At 36.8% G+C, this 17,520-nt stretch overlaps 1 pseudogene; it reads left to right on the top strand.

The window, feature by feature from the left end:
* The first annotated feature begins 2,935 nt into the window (after positions 1 to 2,935).
* Positions 2,936 to 9,409, top strand: LOC113912310 (annotated as a pseudogene).
* The last annotated feature ends 8,111 nt before the right edge of the window (positions 9,410 to 17,520 follow it).

The following is a 17,520-nucleotide window of genomic DNA, read 5'->3' as shown; positions in this document are numbered from 1 at the left end:
ACAACAGAGGCGCCAAATGGTCAAAGCTTCATTCCTCTGGAATATTTTTATACCGAAGCTCCAGAGTCACCCATATGAGGCACGGTCCTAACCAAACCTCAAATCTTAATCAACCTTATACATTTTAATCATTTCAAATCAAACATTTTCCTATTGAGAGTTCTAACTTCACGTTCCATAATTTTAGAACTTACCATATTTTGCTCTTCGGTTAACTTTTATAAGTACATTTTCTCACTTACACTAGATAGATTTCTTGAGCTTTCACTTAGAGTCTCCAAATGAAACTAATACACTTTGCAGGCATTTTGAAAATACATGTATTAATTGATTATTTCATGAGGCAGAATGGAGTCAGAGCACCAGATTCTATTCCTTACTCTGGTATCACTAATAATCTGATCTCAACTTCAGTTTCTTCAAAGGTCAGGCTCTTTGGCTTTGAAATGGAATCATTATACAGGCTGATCTGTAAGATTACTCATATTTCTAAAAGTTTATGCTGTTATGTATCAACTGAAGTTTAAATAACTACATTCAAATTTTGAAAGGCATGTATTTTCAAGTAAAAATATATAGAACAGTTAGGTTTGTAATGGTAAAAGCTGTCCTTTCATTAAGTTTTAAGAGATATCAATAAACTTTCTTTATTCACTATAGAACAGCAGCAACACACACCTGATAACATTGCTCCAGATGATATTACAAAGTAATCAACACATGGCATTTCTAATAACTGTTCCTATGAGATATCACTTGCTATTTTCTTTTATCACTTCACAACATTTATTCAAACTACTATATTGACCTTCAGTTTCCATAAATAAACTTACATAAAAAGCTGCCTAACATACTTACTAAATAGACTGTCACTAATAGTTAAAGCTCAGGAAAGAATTCGTTTATAGGAATAATTCAAATATATTTAGATAAACATTTAAAGTTTCCATTCTGTTTTCTGTAAATATTCCAAGATTATCCCATAGTTCTGAGCTTCAAATCAGTACTGTCTCAGGGAGAATTAGTTTGGTAACTTAAAAATGGAAATATATAGATCAGAGAAGAGTCTACTATCATTATTAAAAATAGAAACACTGTACAGGCCAGTACTTCCTAATGAAAATCACTGAATGATTCAATTACCAAGCACACTCCTTTGGAACACAATTAGCACATGTTTTATCTTTAATTTAAAAGGAAAAATGATAACCCATCAGACACAAATAATTCTTTACACTTTCCACATTCCTATACTTTCTGTACAGTTACTACATTTGTGCAGTTAAAAAAGAAAAGATAAAGTTCTAACTCTAAATTGGCTTTTTAAAATTTCCCTATCACATACTAAAGTATGGTCATTGATAATTTGTATGATAGTATATCAAAATTTTCTGGAGCTCCCGAAAATTAATACCAAAACCTCACTGGTGAAACATAAACCATATAATCTGATCTCATTATTCACATTAAACAAGATGAATGACTAAATTTTTCCAAATTGATTCTGCTTTGTTGATACAGAAAAAAAAAGTTTTTTCCTTCATGCTAAATTACAAAATTAACCTAAAACATGTTACAAACATAGAAACATTAAAAGATACTAATTACACAAACCTGAATAAATCATCTGGCATTCTGTCATTTACTCCTGGTGACATAACAAATTCCATTTGTTGTCTTATCATTCTGAATTATAAAATCTGAGATGAACCTTACAAAGGCACATCAATTTTTTTCCACAACCATCCTGATTGATTGATTAACTATACAGAAATTCAATTTGCATGATTTTTTACTATTTGGTGTAAAGTGTACGGTGCCTGCACTTTCAGCTGTCAGAAGAAATTCACCCTACTCTGGAAGCACTTTAACTTCCAGTGACCTTTAAGTTTTACAGACACTCTAAGAGAGTCTCGAAATGTCACAAGAAAAGGCAAACCTGCCTTGCTTTTCATGGCTAAAGTTGCAGTTTAGTCTCGTTATATCTTCCATTCCTAATCTGAAGAGCTGCAGGATCTCTAAAACATAGTTGCTTACTCATAATTAACCTTACCTGCAGCAGAGAGCCAGACTAGCAGCCCCTTACCCTGTGATAAGATTGGGCTGGACCCAAGCGATGGAGGGAAAAGAGCCAACTCTGCCCACAGCACTACCTGTAGCTCCCAAAGAGGTGGTCGGGGGTAGGGGAAGCGAGGGTTGGGATGGTACAAGGGACTTCTTTATCCGGACCATATTTGGGGAATTGTTCTAGTGAGTGCATCCCCTCGCTCTAAAGAGAAAGGGAGTCTCGGGGAACACTCTTCTACCTCGATCTCTCCATCCGGCCCTTCGCGCTCGGCCCTCACGCCGGAGCCGGGGAGAAGGCTGTGGAGGAGGAAGGCAGCTGGTCCCTAGGGCCCCCACAAGCAGCTACCGGCGGCCGCTGCGAGGCCTGGACCATGCCCGCGGCCTCGGGGTTCCGACCCGGAGGGACGGTCGATGCCCCGCGCTCGCCCGCCCGGCGGGTACCCAGACCCGGCCCTTGACTCACCGCTCTCCACCTCGCTGCCTTTCTTGGCGGTCGCCGCGTTCCCCATGACTGGGGCGATGGAAAGAAGGGGTCAGGGAGGGGAAGGCGGGCCGGGGCCGTCCCCGCCGCTCCACAGGCTGAGGCAAGTCCCGCTTCTGCACCGATCAAAGCGGTGAGTGCTCCCGGCTTTGGCGCCCCGAGTCCGGGCGGGAAAACTGGACCGGTTCAGAGGGCAGGGCTTCGGCCAACTCTTCAGCCCGGGAGGCAGCAGCTGTGGCAGCGGCAGCGGCGACGGCGGCGGCAGCGGCGGCGGCGGGCAGACACTCCCCTTTCCCCCGCCCCGCCCCCCTTGCTCGCCTCCCCTCCCAAGCCCCGATCTTTCTCCCCGGGCTGGCGCGCGCGCCGGAAGTGACGTATCGTCCGGGACGAGGGCGGCTGGGTGAGGGGGCCTGATCGGGGTCGGCTGATGGGGTAACCCTGACAGACACCTCCGCGGCCCGCTGAGCTGGAGTGTTGTCGCCAGGGATTGAGCTCGAATGCTCATCCCTGAGATATGGGAGGCGGCGTGAGAACCGTTAGCTTCGAAGAACCCGTCGTCTTTCAGCCTGGAGTCCCCCATGTCCTGGAGCGGGGCCGCGGGAAGCCCTGTAGGGCCTCGGGTGCTTTCTTTGTGCACCGTATCCTGTCGGCTCCTCATTCAGAGGCTGCCTTCTCCAGACAGGCCGGGGCGAACCGCACGAGAGGTCACATTCGAGGGGAACCCCCCTAGTTCTTGCTTCTGGCGGGGGCAGACTGGTCAGCATGCGCCACGGAAACAACCTCGTCCTTAATCTCGATTGTGGCTCGGAGCCTCCCTTTACTTCGAAGATTCAGGTATTCATTGAGCCCGAGACCACGTTGTCCTCCCGGTTCTCAGGCATCAGTCGCAAGCCCTTTGATGTTTCCAGTGCGGTTTTCATTCGCCGCGATTTTGTGGGGTCACTCAAGTTTTTGTCGGACATCCCAGGTGGAGATAAGGAAAATATTTCTGGACCATGTCTATTAATGCGAGGCATTGTATTTAGCAGCTTTCTGTGTAGATGTTAAAATAAATGCATTCCCAATTGATAATTGCGTTTTATTAATATACATGGAGCACTTACTAATATACTTAGAGCGCTTGAATTTTCAAATATATTTATTTATCGGGTGATTTATGTGGCAGTGTTTTTGTTGCATGTTCCTTTGAACTTTGTATCTGTTCCAAACCTAATGCAGAAATCTTGTTACTTCCTGAGGACGAGACCACATAAACTTATTTTGTGTCCCCAAGGCACCAGACCTGGCACAGTAGGGTTTAATGACACCTGCTGACTTGCAAGTAAGCTAATGAAATTTTTCAGAATTTGTAAAACAATATTTTTCATTAGTGACAAAAATGGAGTGCTAACTGAAGAAGTTCCTCAGTAAACTCTATTTATTATCAATTCTGTTAAATTAATGTAACAAATATTTATATTATATATACTGTATTCCAAGTACTGTAAAAATATTAAAAATTGATCCTCAAAACCCTTGAGATAATGTAGCTTTACCAGCATTATTTAGTGTGCAAACTGAGGAACAGAGAAGTTAAGCAATTTACCCTCGGTTACACAGCTATCATCTGGTGGAAGAAGGATTTGAACCTAGGTGGCTAGGCTCCAAAGTCCATCCTTTTGTCTATAATGTTGATGAGAAACCTGTGGATGTTGCGGTAAATTGCTTTGTCATTTGAAATCCTTTAATTTGAGATATAAAGGATTAAGAGATACAGTTTCCTTTTTGGGGAATTTCATTATGCTGTAGTCCCCCCTTATCCAGTTTTGCTCTCCACAGTTTCAGTTATCCACCGTCAGGAAGCAGATGATTCTCCTTCTGACCTGTCAGAAGGTCATATACATCCTTCACTTTACTTCATCTCATCATGAAGGCATTTTATCATCTTACATCATCACAAGAAGGGTGAGTATAGAACAATAAGATCAGAGAGAGACCACGTTCACATAACTTTATTACAATATATTGTTAAAATTATTCTATTTTATTATTAGTTATCATCAATCTCTTGCTATGCCTAATTTATAAATTAAACTATATCATAGGTATGTGTGCATGCATAAGAAAAAACATTGTACATACGAGATTTGGTACTATCTGTGGTTTTAGGCATCTACTGGGGTTCTAGGAATATATCTCCCACAGATAAGTGGGGAGGAACTACTGTATTGTTTTGAGGGTTTCTATTAAATCCAACTAATATGAAAATAACAGAAAAAAGGGTTTGGGCTAGATAGGTTTTGTGTCAGCATGTCACAATGTTGCAACAATGTCACATCTTTCCAATCACATTAGTTTTGCGTTGTGGATGTGACATTTGCCCTACATACATGGAAAATTCAATAAATAGCATTAAGCTACATATATACCAAATTAAAGACAACTTTTTGATATACTTTATTCTGGAGAGAATCTTTCTAGAATCCTGGAATATTCATACTGTCCTCATTGGGGTGAGTTTTTAAATGTGTGCCTTTTTAGAGACCAACTTTAATAATAAAAGTGGTTATAGACATAATTAGTCCCTTTTCTTAACATGATTTTGAGTTCTAGGCCTCTAATAAGAGGGCAGCTGAGTAAGTCATTAATTTGCAGAGGAGACCATTGACAACTGTTACAGAATTACATACATCATAACTACATTCTGGAAAATTAGTAAAATATTCAGCTTTACAAAATTTCTCCCTTTCTCAATTTAACTTTATCATTGGTTAAATTAAATTAATTATTAATTAAAAAATCAATTAGAAATATCTTCTTATTCTTTTTTCCTTATTTGTTATATTAGCTTACACTGCTTCTCTGATTCAAGGAAGATTATACTTTAAGAGTATAGTTTCATAATTTTCAGTTAGTTAACATTCACAGTCTTTTAGTTGTAATTATATACAAGTTGCCTTTTCATTATTAGAGAAGAGTTCTCTATAGGAAACCACTGTTTATGTAGCACATGAAAACTATGTTTCAAGAATTTTTTTTTACATTCCAGAAGGGGCAGAAATGTCATTAACTGTTCAGTTATTCTTGAAATGATTAGCAGTAACATGGGGCAATTGCTATTCTTTGCCACAAATGACTTTTGCTATAAACTAGACAAGTACAAAGGTAGAACTATAACTTATTTCCATAGGAAAGCAGATACAGAAGGGGTCATACAGAGAAAAGACTTTGAGTCCTTTTCCATATAATATTTTATCTAAGAATCTGCAGCACTATGTAGCAGGGAAAATTATATTTCACTTTGGAAATAATTAATCTTACATTTTCTAGTACTTTGTAATCAAACATTTTCCCTTTTTTTTTTTTAAAGGAATTAATTTTATTCAGGTAGTTGGATATGCAATTAAAAGAACGTATTTCTTCATTTTGGGTTGAAACTTATTCCTTTTGACCAAAAGCCACTTCAAAACATCACAGATCTTTCCTTTTTTTCCTCATCTCTTCTTCACATGTTGTTTTTTTAATCTGATCCCCACAACAAACCTACCTAAGCTAGACATATTAGCCCCATTTTACAATGAGTAAAACAAAAGTTCAAAGAAGTAAAGTAACTTGGCTGAGATCACTCAAATGGTAAGTGGCAGAACACTAGATTTTATGCCCTTTTCTGCGAGGCAAATGTAATCTCAATTCTCATTAAGATTAGATTTTATTATCTCCAATTTACAGATGAGAAAAATAAGGCCTAAGAACTAAGAGTCTTGGCCCTTTTCTTCCTAGAGGTATCTCTTCACTCAGGAATGAGAAAATGGCAAAAAATTAGTAAACTGTTATTTCTATTTATTTTGTAGTTTTATATTATCAACTTGATTTCCAAGACTTTTTAAAGCAAAACACTCTGAAAAATAATGTACGTCAGAAATAATTTGTTTTTCCTTTATAATCACCAGGACCGATAAGCTGAAGTTGATCGTTGTTGGAGAATATGACCAGGTCATTTGTTTTTATATTGTATTTTACATCGAATAAATGCAAGTGAAAATTTATTTAACCATTATAAGATAATTATTTTGAATGATGACTAGTAATCCACATAGTCTGATATTTCATTATTGTACAGTGTTGTATGTCCTAAACCAAATGATCCCACATTAAATATCATCAGGCAAAGGGCAAAATAATACTTCTGAAATGAGGAAGTAATTTTATAGTTAGTAAGTTACAAATATGGTAATTGTTCAAATCTTGTAGTAAAGTACAGTTTTCTTCTTGAGCAGAATTCTAATCCCTTTTTTTCGATGACAAATTTATTATCTAAAGTTCAATATTCATCTTTTTGGGTATTTCTTTACAGATGAGGAGATTAAAATAGTTGACTGTGGTTAAGTAACCTGCTCAAAGTCAATAAAAATGAGCTAATAACAGTAGAATTGTAACTTATCTCTTATGTAAGGACTAGAATACAAACTGAAAGTGTTTTAAGAAAAAAAACATGGAGGGGAGAACAAAACCAACTTTTTTTCCTTTCTTAATATGTAATACACTATCTCAGAAAAGGTATGTTTGTTTTGGATATTCTGGTTTTACTAGTGTGTTTTAGCAAAACTATGCCTAAATTTCTGCTATTTCAGTTTTGTGCTATGCATTTTTGAACTATACCTATAGACCAAAAATAACACCCAAATTTATAAAACGTGTTTCTTTATGAAATCACAATTTTTACAATTTAAGCCCATTTTTGACTAAGGTGAATCTGGCCCACTGAAATAAAACTCTATTCATAGTATTGACAGTAACAAACCAGAGTGGTGTGTGATGAAGTAGAAAGGGTTTGAGTTTTGTATTTAGGAAAATCTGAATTCATGTTCTGTTACAGTCACCATCTGTGACTTTCACATAAATAACTAATTTCCCTTGGTCTTTGTTTCCCAAAGTGTGAAGTTACATGGATTAAATTAAATCATCTGTGAAAAGTACTAGGATAACTTTTGTCATATAATAAAGTCACTGTAACCCTGTGCCCACCCTGCAATAACATTCATTGTTTTCTTGTATTTGTGTTTCAACAATAATCCTTCAGTGAGTTCCTACTATATGCAAAGCATGAGGAGGGTATAAAGATTAACAAAATCAAGTATTTGTGTAAGGCAAGATGAACATGTAAATAATTACAGAAAATAAGATAACTTTGGAAAGATAACTTTGGAGTAATCAGAGCTTCTTCCAGATGTGCGTCTCTCCTGGTTTTGTGGCGTTCCTCACAGCATGGCCCCCAAATGCCAGTCTTCACTCCTGCCTCAAAGGAAGAAATGGAGACTGCCTCCTGCCCCCAAGCCGGAGGAGACGTTGACCTCTCAGCACTTGCCATAGGGAGAAAAAGAACAGCAAGAAGCAGTTGAACATATTGATGGAAGTACAAAATGAAATAAACAGACTGAAGGAAAAAGCCACTGAGGAGATTTTGAAAGTAGAAAAGAAATATAACAAACTCCACCAACCATTTTTTCAGAAGAGGTTGGAATTAATTTCCAAAATCCCAAATTTTTCGGTAACATTTGTCAACCATCCACAAGTGTCTGCACTGCTTGGGGTATTAAATCAGGTTACAGAATAGATTTTTATTTTGATGAAAACCCTTCTTTGAAAATGAAGTTCTCACCAAAGAATTTCATCTGAATGAGAGTGGTTGATCCATCTTCAAAGTCCACTGAAATCAAATGAAAATCTGGAAAGGAGTTGACAAAATGTTCAAGTCAAATGCAGACTAAAACCAGCAGAGAGACAGCGTGAGGAACCGGAGAGCTTCGCCTGGTTCGCTGGCCACTCTGAGACAGGTGCGGGTGACTTAGGAGAGGTCGTCAAAGATGGTGTTTGGCCAGATCCGTTACAGTCCAGCTTGGTTCCTTGAAGACGGGGAAGGAAAGAAGACGCTGATGATGAAGAAGAAGGATTGGAAGATACTGATGAAGAATGAGAGGAGGAAGGGGAGGAAGATGAAGACGATGATTAGGGGAGCGGGGAGGAGGATGAAGGAGAAGATGACCAACGGAACACTGATGGATTCCAGCCCTCCTCTTTGAATTTTCTCCAATCCCTGGGAGCAAGGTGCAGTCTTTTTCCCCCCCCTCTTGTGCTCATTCACCCTGTTTTTTGAAGTCTCTTCTCTCTCCCTTTATACTATGATTCTCAGTTTTTTGGGGGGAATAGTGGGAAATGAATCTCTACCCCTTTCTGTTCCAAATTCATTTCTATTCCTGTCTCAACAAAAACTATGGAATCAACACCACTGTGCTCTGCGGAAAAAAGAAAAACCTCCTGCTCCCTTAGCTCTGCTGGAAGCTGGAGGGTGCGAGGCCCCTGTGTAGTAGTACATAGAATTCTAGCTTTTTTCCTCCTCTCTGTGTATTGGACTCAGAGATTACACGGTGTCTATATGTGAATTTGTGCAGTTAACTTTTACCAATATGTGGCTGTCTACTTTCTCTTGTTTAAAAGAAAGAAAAGAAACTTTAAAAAATGGGGTTATCAAGGGTCAGCAAAGGGTGGGTTTGAGATGTTTGGGTGGGTTAAGTGGACATTCTGACAACATGGCTTCTCCTTTGGCATGTCTAATTGTGATGTTTAGTGGACATCCTTGCAGTTGAAGGTGACACTTTTAAAATAAAACTCTCTCCTATGATGAGCCAAACAGGCTCTCTCTATGTGACAGATTTATATCCTTCCAGCTTAGCAACTTAAGGAACAATGAGTTCTCTTTCCCAATATCATATATTATAAATATTATAATTATGTTATATATTACATATAATTATACTACTAAAACAATGGGGCGCCTGGTGGCTCAGTCTGTTAAGCGTCCAACTCTTAATTTCAGCTCAGATCATGATCTCAGGGTTGTGGGATCAAGCCCCACATTGGACTCCATGCTTAGTGTGGAGTCTGCTTGAGAATCTTTCTCTGCTTCTTCCTCTACCCCCCCCCAGCTCATTCTCTGTCTCTGTCTCTCTAAAATTAATAAAATCTTTATATATGTAACAGTATAATTATAATAAATATTATACTGTAAATAATTATACTTATTGGTTCTGTATAATCACATGACCATTTCTGTGAAGGGGGGTGGCAGGGTACCATGACTGACATGGAATGAGAGAAGTGCAGTTTTCTCATACAGGGCAGGTAAAAGCAACAGATACCCAATACGGTGAAAATCAGAAAGACTGCTCCTAATCAATTTTCCATCCTGGGTGACTGGATAACAGAAGTCAGAAAGGAAGAAGATAAACTAGTTTTTAAATTAATGAGAGGCATATGACTTGGGTCATACTGAATTTGAGTTAAGAGTCAAAGCCATAGCTCTGAATGAAATCTCATTGAAAATGTAAAGAATAAAAAAACATCTAAGAATGGACAATTATGTAACAGAAAAGAGGGGAGTTCTAAAAGGAGCCTGGTGTGGTAGGAGCCTGGAGTGGTCAGACAAGCTCAGAGAGAAACAGGAAATGTCACAGAGGTCAAAAAGAATGAGAGGGTATCAATTTGATTGACTGCATGTTAGAAGTTAACTAATATGAGCAAAAGATTAGAAGAATATACAGCTGCTTGTAGGAAGGAAAAGAAAGCTGAAGAATCAGGCTTGGCATCCTCAGGAGCCAGGCAGCTCCAAAGAGTTGAAATAGTCGTTGCTGATTGACATTTTCCCTGTAATTGCCAGTGGAACAACAACAAAATACATATTGTCTTCAGTCTTGTTCTTTTCCCACAATTCAATTTCTAATGAGAGAATTCAGTTGGCCTATCTTGGGTTAAGTTTTTGCTTCTTACCCAGGATAAGGCAGTCCTGGGACTCATCAGTGGGGAAGCAGAAACTTCCCACTACCAAAAGGATGGACTAGAAGTTGAGCATTCAGTAAAACAACAATGTCCATTACAGATGATTTATTTAGTGGTGTTAGTAAACACAAGTATTTCTCAGTGGTACTGTAAAGGACTACTTCTCCCCCCCCACCCAAAATATGATGGACTTTATCTAAAATCATAGAAGTTTTTGGTTAAATATATGAGAAATATTCTGTTACCTGATGTGGTAGGCAGAATAATGCCCTCCCAAAGATGTCCAAGTCTTAATTTCCAGAATCTGTGAATATGTTACCTCGATTGATAAAGGGAAATTAAAATTGCAGATGGAATTAAAGTTGCTAGTTAGCTGACATTAAAATAGGGAGATTATCCTGCCCTATCCTTACGGGCCCAATGTAGTCACAAGGGTCCTCAAAAGTGGAAGAGGGAAACAAAGAGTTCAGAGTGATGTGACGTGAGATCTCTACATCATTGCTGACATTAAAGATGGAGGAAGGGAGCCATGAGCCAAGCAATGTGGTCAGCCTCTAGAAGCTAGAAAGAACAAAGAAACAGATTCTCTCCGAGGGTCTCCAGAAAGGAACACAAGAGTGCTGACACCTTGATTTTTAACCCAATGAGATCCAGGTCTGATTTCTGATGTACTGAAGTGTAAAGATAATAATTTTAAAAACCACCAAGTTAGTGGTAATTTGTTTCAGCAGCAATAAAAAACAATACACCTCACCCTATTTTAAAAATAGAGTAAACAGAGAGTTAGGTTAAGTGATTTGCTAAATTGTCTGAGGCAAAACCAGGACTGAAACCCAGACTCTAGATTCTCAAGAAGTTCTCTACACTTCAGACAGGTGTGTTAGAAATTCTTTACACAAAAAGTCATTATTTGGAAACACTGATATCCTAGAAATAGGATAAAGAAGGAAAAGGCATTTCGGTTTTCTTCTAAATTATTCTGGTTAAATAACTATTGAGTATCCAATTAAAGAGAATGAAGTTAAATATGAATTTTTAGTTTTTGTGATCTGGAAGTTGAAGGGGTTATTTGAATATGTGTGGAATGTAGCAGAACCATGGTAGAAAATATTTAAGGTGATTTTTCAATTTCTTTGTTTCTTTTCAATCTGGCAAGTACTTTTTTCTCAATATTCATTTCCAAATGTCTTGGTTTATATTATATACTACTTATAACCATAATTATCCTCTAGGAAGCTTATGAATCTTGCTACATAAAAGGAACTGAGTTTTTTTTATGAGTAACTGCAAGTTTAGGAGTGGCTAGAGAGAGCTGAATTGCTCAGTCTAATTAAGGGAGAATTCAAAATTCCAGAGTAATCCAGGACGTAGGGAGTGAGGAAGAGAGATGGGAAGGGAACAATTAGCAAGATGTCAGGAGTCTGGGGTTTTTACATGGAGTGGTGCAGGCAATGGCAGCTAAAAGATCTAACATGTGATTCCAAGTTGTGTCCTACATAGCACTTAAGGTAGCTCCCAGGTCTTCAACTACATATTTGCTACATGCAACAGCTTTATATTTCTGTTGCTCTGAAGGAAATGAAGTATAAAAGACCATTTTTGCCTTTTCCTTAAAATTATGACAAAGAAGTAAATAGCCATGGGTAATATAGAACAAGGAACAAAAATTTCTCAGAAGCAGAAAATCAGAGCCAGAGGGGTCCATGAAAATATAAGCCCATCAGAAATGTGTATAAAATCATAAGGAGGACTGGATACTAAAATGCATGTAGGGCCGCCTGGGTGGCTCAGTTGGTTGAGCATCCTACTCTTGATTTCAGCCCAGGTCATGACCTCAGGGTTGTGGGATTGAGCCCGTGTCATGCCCTACACTCAGTGGAGAGTCTGCTTGAGGTTCTCTCTCCCTCTCACTCCCCCTGCTCTCTCTCTCTCACTCTCTCTCTTTCTCAAATAAATATATATATCTCTAAAATAAAATGCATGTAATAGGGATTTGAATCAACTTTTTGTAGGGAGTTAAGAAGCTGGATTGACTACAGAATCACCACCACCAGCACTACCAAGAGTTGTAATTGTAAATAAAAGTTTTCTATGTACCAGGCTCTGCACGAAACCTTTTAAATATATCACTTCATGTAACTCATATAGCAGTCCTATAAAGTGGGAACTATTACAGTCCCATTTCACAAGATGATCATGAATCATAAAGAGGTAAAATAACTGGCCCAGGATTTTACCCCTAGGAAATAACTAGATACACTTCATTTGAACCCAGATCAGTCTCATTCCAGAACTTTTAATCAGTAAAACCAGCATTTCCTCTAGTCTAGACCATCTGCATGAATATGATTGGGGAGTGCTTGTTTTTAAAATGCAATTTCCTGGGTCCCATTCCAGTGTGTTACATCAGAATTTTTTGTATAAGTTCTAATTAATCTGCTTCTTAACAAAGTATGACCCTTACATGTGTGTGTAATCCTTATATTTAAGTGTGATCACTTAAGTTTGAGAACCACTACCCTATTGTGTTTCATTCAAAGCCAAATTAACAGTCCCAACACAAGGTTGGGCAGGTAACCCTTAAGAATACTTGGGATAGCACTGGATTTCTGGAATTGGTACTGAAAACTTATCTAGTATATTCATTCTTTGCTATCTACTTATATACGTGTACATTATAGGAATCAGTAAGAAAAGAGTTGGAGGTGGAAAACTAACTCATTTAATTACAAATAATTATTCAAGTTAACTACCCTGACTTACAGAAAATACAGAGCTCCAAGTCTTTAGAATTCTTTTGTGTAAATAACTGCATTAACCTTGTAACCAGTTTCCTACCCTGTCATACTTCCTATTAAACATTCCAAAAAATGTGAAATAGAGCATACCTAACAAAGACTGTGCAAAATATAAATGTACAAATTCAATGGTAGTAATAAACCCAAAATCCATGTATCCGTATCGAGGCCAGAAACAGAATATTACTATATCTCAGATGCATTCTCAGATAGCATCTGAGACCTCATTCATTGCCCCTATCCAAAGATAAACCGTACCCTGAATTAATCATTCTCTTGCTTTCCTTAATATTTATTGTGGGACTTTTTGTTTTTATTTTGCTACCTAAGCATATAGCTCTTAAAAAACACTCTTCAGTTTTACCTGCTTTTGAAATTTCTAAGAATTTGTAAGAATTCTGTAACTTGCTTCTTTCACTCAACATTGTTTTTAAGTTATAATCATGTGGTTGTATATATACTATAGTTCATTCATTTTACATGTTTATAATATGAGTATACTGTTGTATGAATATGCCATAAGTTATATACCCTTTATACTGTTAATGGATATTGAGACTGTTTATATAATTTTTTAAACAATGTTGCAATAAGTATTCTTGCTTATAAACACACATTCAACAATTTATTTAGGCATATATCTAATAGTGGAATTATGGGTTGGTAGAATTTAAGTGTGTTCAATTTTCCTGGATATAGCAAACTTTTCAAAAGTGGCTATACCAATTTATATCCAATTTCTATTTTTCCACATCCTCACATACACTTAATTTTGTCTAACTTTTCCATTTTTTTAATGTTTTATTTATTTATTCATGAAAGTCAGAGAGAGAGAGGCAGAGGCAGAGGGAGAAGCAGGCTCCCCGCCTAGCAGGGAGCCCGATGCGGGACTCGATCCCAGTACCCTGGGATCATGACCTGAGCTGAAGGCAGATGCTTAACCATCTGAGCCACCCAGGCGCGCCCTAACTTTTCCATTTTAACCAATCTGGAAAGTGCTTTTAATTTCCATACTGAAGAAATTGAATATAATTTCATATGTTTGAGAGCCACTTAGGCATCCTCATCTGTGAAATTTCTATTCATTACTTTAACCTGCTTTTCTATTGAGTTGTTACCTATTTTCTGATTGATTTTTAGGGGATTTACTGAATCCCAATCCTTTGTAATCTATACTGTGGCAAATTATCTTCTCTCCATTCATGGTTTGAGTTTTTATTTTCTTTATGATATTTTTAATGTATTTAAATTTTTATCACCTTTACTGAAGAAAAATTGACATATAATAAACTGCACATATTTAAATGTACAAAAAGTTTTTTAAAAATAATATATACACGTAAGCACCCATGAGGCCATCGCCACAATAATGATATTGAACATATCCATCATCTTCAAAAGTTTCACCATGCCCCTTTGTAATCTTCATACTTCTCCTTGCCCATCTATCTCCAGGCAATGACTTACTTGCTTTCTGTCATTATAGATTAATTTGCATGGTATAAAATTTTATATAATGTTCTCATGCAATATGTACACTTTTTTGGCCTGAATTCTTTCACTTAGTGTCATAATTTTTAGATTAATCCATGTTGTTTCATGTATCAACAGTTGATTTTTATTGCTGAGTAGTGTTCTATTTATGGCTGTGTTTATACCTATTGATCAGTCTTTAGGTTGTTTCCAATTTTTGACTAATTCAATAAGGCTACTATGAATATTTGCTTACAGGTCTTCATATGGACATATACTTTCATTTATCTTGGGTAAATACATAGGAGTAGAATGGCTGGAGTATATGGGACATACATGTTTAACTTTTAAAGAAACTGCCAAATTGTTACCTTAAGATATCCTACCATTTTGCATTCCCAACAGCCTTGTACAAAGGTTTAAGTTCCTCCACATTAGCACTTTAGTAAATCATTTTTTAATTTCAGACATTCTAACAAAGTACATTATCTTACTGTGGTTATAATTTACATTTACCTAATGACTGCTGATACTGAGTACCTCTTACTGTGCTTATTTGTCATCCATGTGTCTTTTTGGCAAAATGTCTGTTCAAACTTTTTACATATCTGTTATTGGGTTTTTTCTCTTTATTATTGCATTTTTGAGAATTCCTTATATATCTTGAATACAACTCTTTAATCAGATATGTTTTTACAAATACATTTTTTCAGTTTGTAGTTTGTCTTTTCATTTTATTAACAGTATCTTTCAAAGAAAAGTTATTAATTTTAATGAAGTCCAGCTTATCAATCTTTTGTTTTTTCTTTTTGGATCATGCTTTTGTGTCATATCTAACGAATTTTTGCCCTAACCCTGAGTCACAAATTCCAAGTTCTGCTGAATTCTACAGAACAGTTAAGAAAGAAAGAATACCAGTTCTGCAGAAAACTGAAGAGGTGGGAATACTTCTCAACTCACTTTATGGCTCCAGCATCACTCTGATACCAAAACCACACAAAGATACTGCAAGAAAAGAAAACTACAGAACAGTATCAATCATGAACGTATATGTAAAAGTTCTAAGTGAAATTTTAACAAATCAAATCCAACAATATATAGAAGGGATAGTATATCATGCCCAAGTAGAGCTTATCCTAAAAATGTAAAGTTGTCTTAACATTTGAAAATCAATCAATGTAATTCACATTAACAGAGCAAAAAATTAAAAAATATATATAATCATCTCAGTAGATGAAAATCATTTGACAAAATCCAACTTCCATTGCTAATTTGGAAGAAAACAACCTCTTGGCAAACTAGGACAAGGGAATTTCTTCAAACAGATAAATGACCTCTACAAAAATCCTACAGCTAATATTCTCAGTGGTGAAAGATAAAATGTTTTTTTCCTGATGTTAGAAACATGATGTGTATGGCTGCTCTCACCACTTCTATTTAATATTTTACTAGAGGTTCTATCCAATGCAATTAGGCAAGAAAAATAATAAAATCCACCCAGATTGGTAAGGAAGAAGTAATATTTTATTTATAGAAGATAGTGTAGAAAATATGGTGGAATTCATAAAAAAGCTTTTAGAACTAATAAATGAGTTTAGCAAGGTTGCCTGATACTGGGTCATTATTTTAAAATCAATTGTATTTTTACATTTTTGTAATAAGCAATTAGAAATTGAAATTTTAAAAATAAAGTTTAAATATCATTAACAAATATGGAATGCTTAGGAATAAATCTGACAAAAGATGTGCAAGACCTATAAACTGAAACCTATTAAACATTGCTGCAAGAGATTAAAGAACTAAATAAATGGAGAGAAACACCATATTCATGGATCAGAAGACTCTGTTTAAGATGTCAGTTCCCCCAACATTCATCTGTCAATTCAATACAATCCCAAGCAAAATTACAGCAGGTTTTTCTTATAAAATTGGCAAGCTGATTCTGAAATTCATATGGACTGCAAAAGACTTAGAATAGTTAAAACAACTTTGGAAAGGAACCAAGTTGGAAACTTACACTACCTGACTTAAAGATTTATTATAAAATTATAGGATATTAGGGTTCTCCAGAGAAACAAAACTAATGGGACATAATAGAGATAAATATAAGAGGAGATTTAATATAGGAATTTGTTCACACAGTGCTGGAGGCTGAGAAGTCTAACTATTTGCAAGCTGGAGAACAAGGAAAGATGGTGGTATAATTCAGTCTGAGTGATGACATGAGAACCAAGGGAGCTGATGGTATAACTCCAGTTTGAGACTAAAGGCCTGGAGGAGCAGGAGGGCAGCACAGCTGATATAAGTCCTGGAGTACAAAGGCCCCAGAATTGGGAACTCTTGTCATCTGGGGGCAGGAAAAAATGGATGTCCCAGCTCAAGAAAAGAGAATTCAACCTTCCTCTGCCTTTTTGTTCTATCTGGGCCTTAACAGATTGGATAATGCCCACCCACATTGGTGAGGGTAGGTATTCTTAACTCAGTGTACTGATTAAATGCTAAGCTGTTCTAGCAACACTCTCACAAACACACTCAGAAATTATTTCAGCAGCTAGCTGGGTATCCCTTAGCCCAGTAAAGTTGAAACATGAAATTAAGCATATGTACAGTAAATCAACAGAATGTGCTGTTGCCATAAAGATAGACAAGAGATCAATGGAACAGAATAGAGAATCTAGAAATAGACCTATACATATATTTTCAATTGATCCTTGACAAAGATCTAATAAGGTTAAGTTACACTCAGTGCAGAAAGAGAGTCTTTAAACAAATGGTTCCACAACAATTAGATATCCATATTTAAAAAGTTTTGATCCATATGTCACACAATAAAGAAAAATTAACTAAATAAAATGTATATATATATAAATGTAAAACCTAAAACTTTAA

The sequence above is a fragment of the Zalophus californianus genome, chromosome 4 (assembly GCF_009762305.2).
Source record: "Zalophus californianus isolate mZalCal1 chromosome 4, mZalCal1.pri.v2, whole genome shotgun sequence".
Classification (NCBI taxonomy): domain Eukaryota; kingdom Metazoa; phylum Chordata; class Mammalia; order Carnivora; family Otariidae; genus Zalophus; species Zalophus californianus.
Note: the sequence above shows the minus strand (reverse complement) of the source record. Positions and strands in the feature narration are given on the sequence as shown.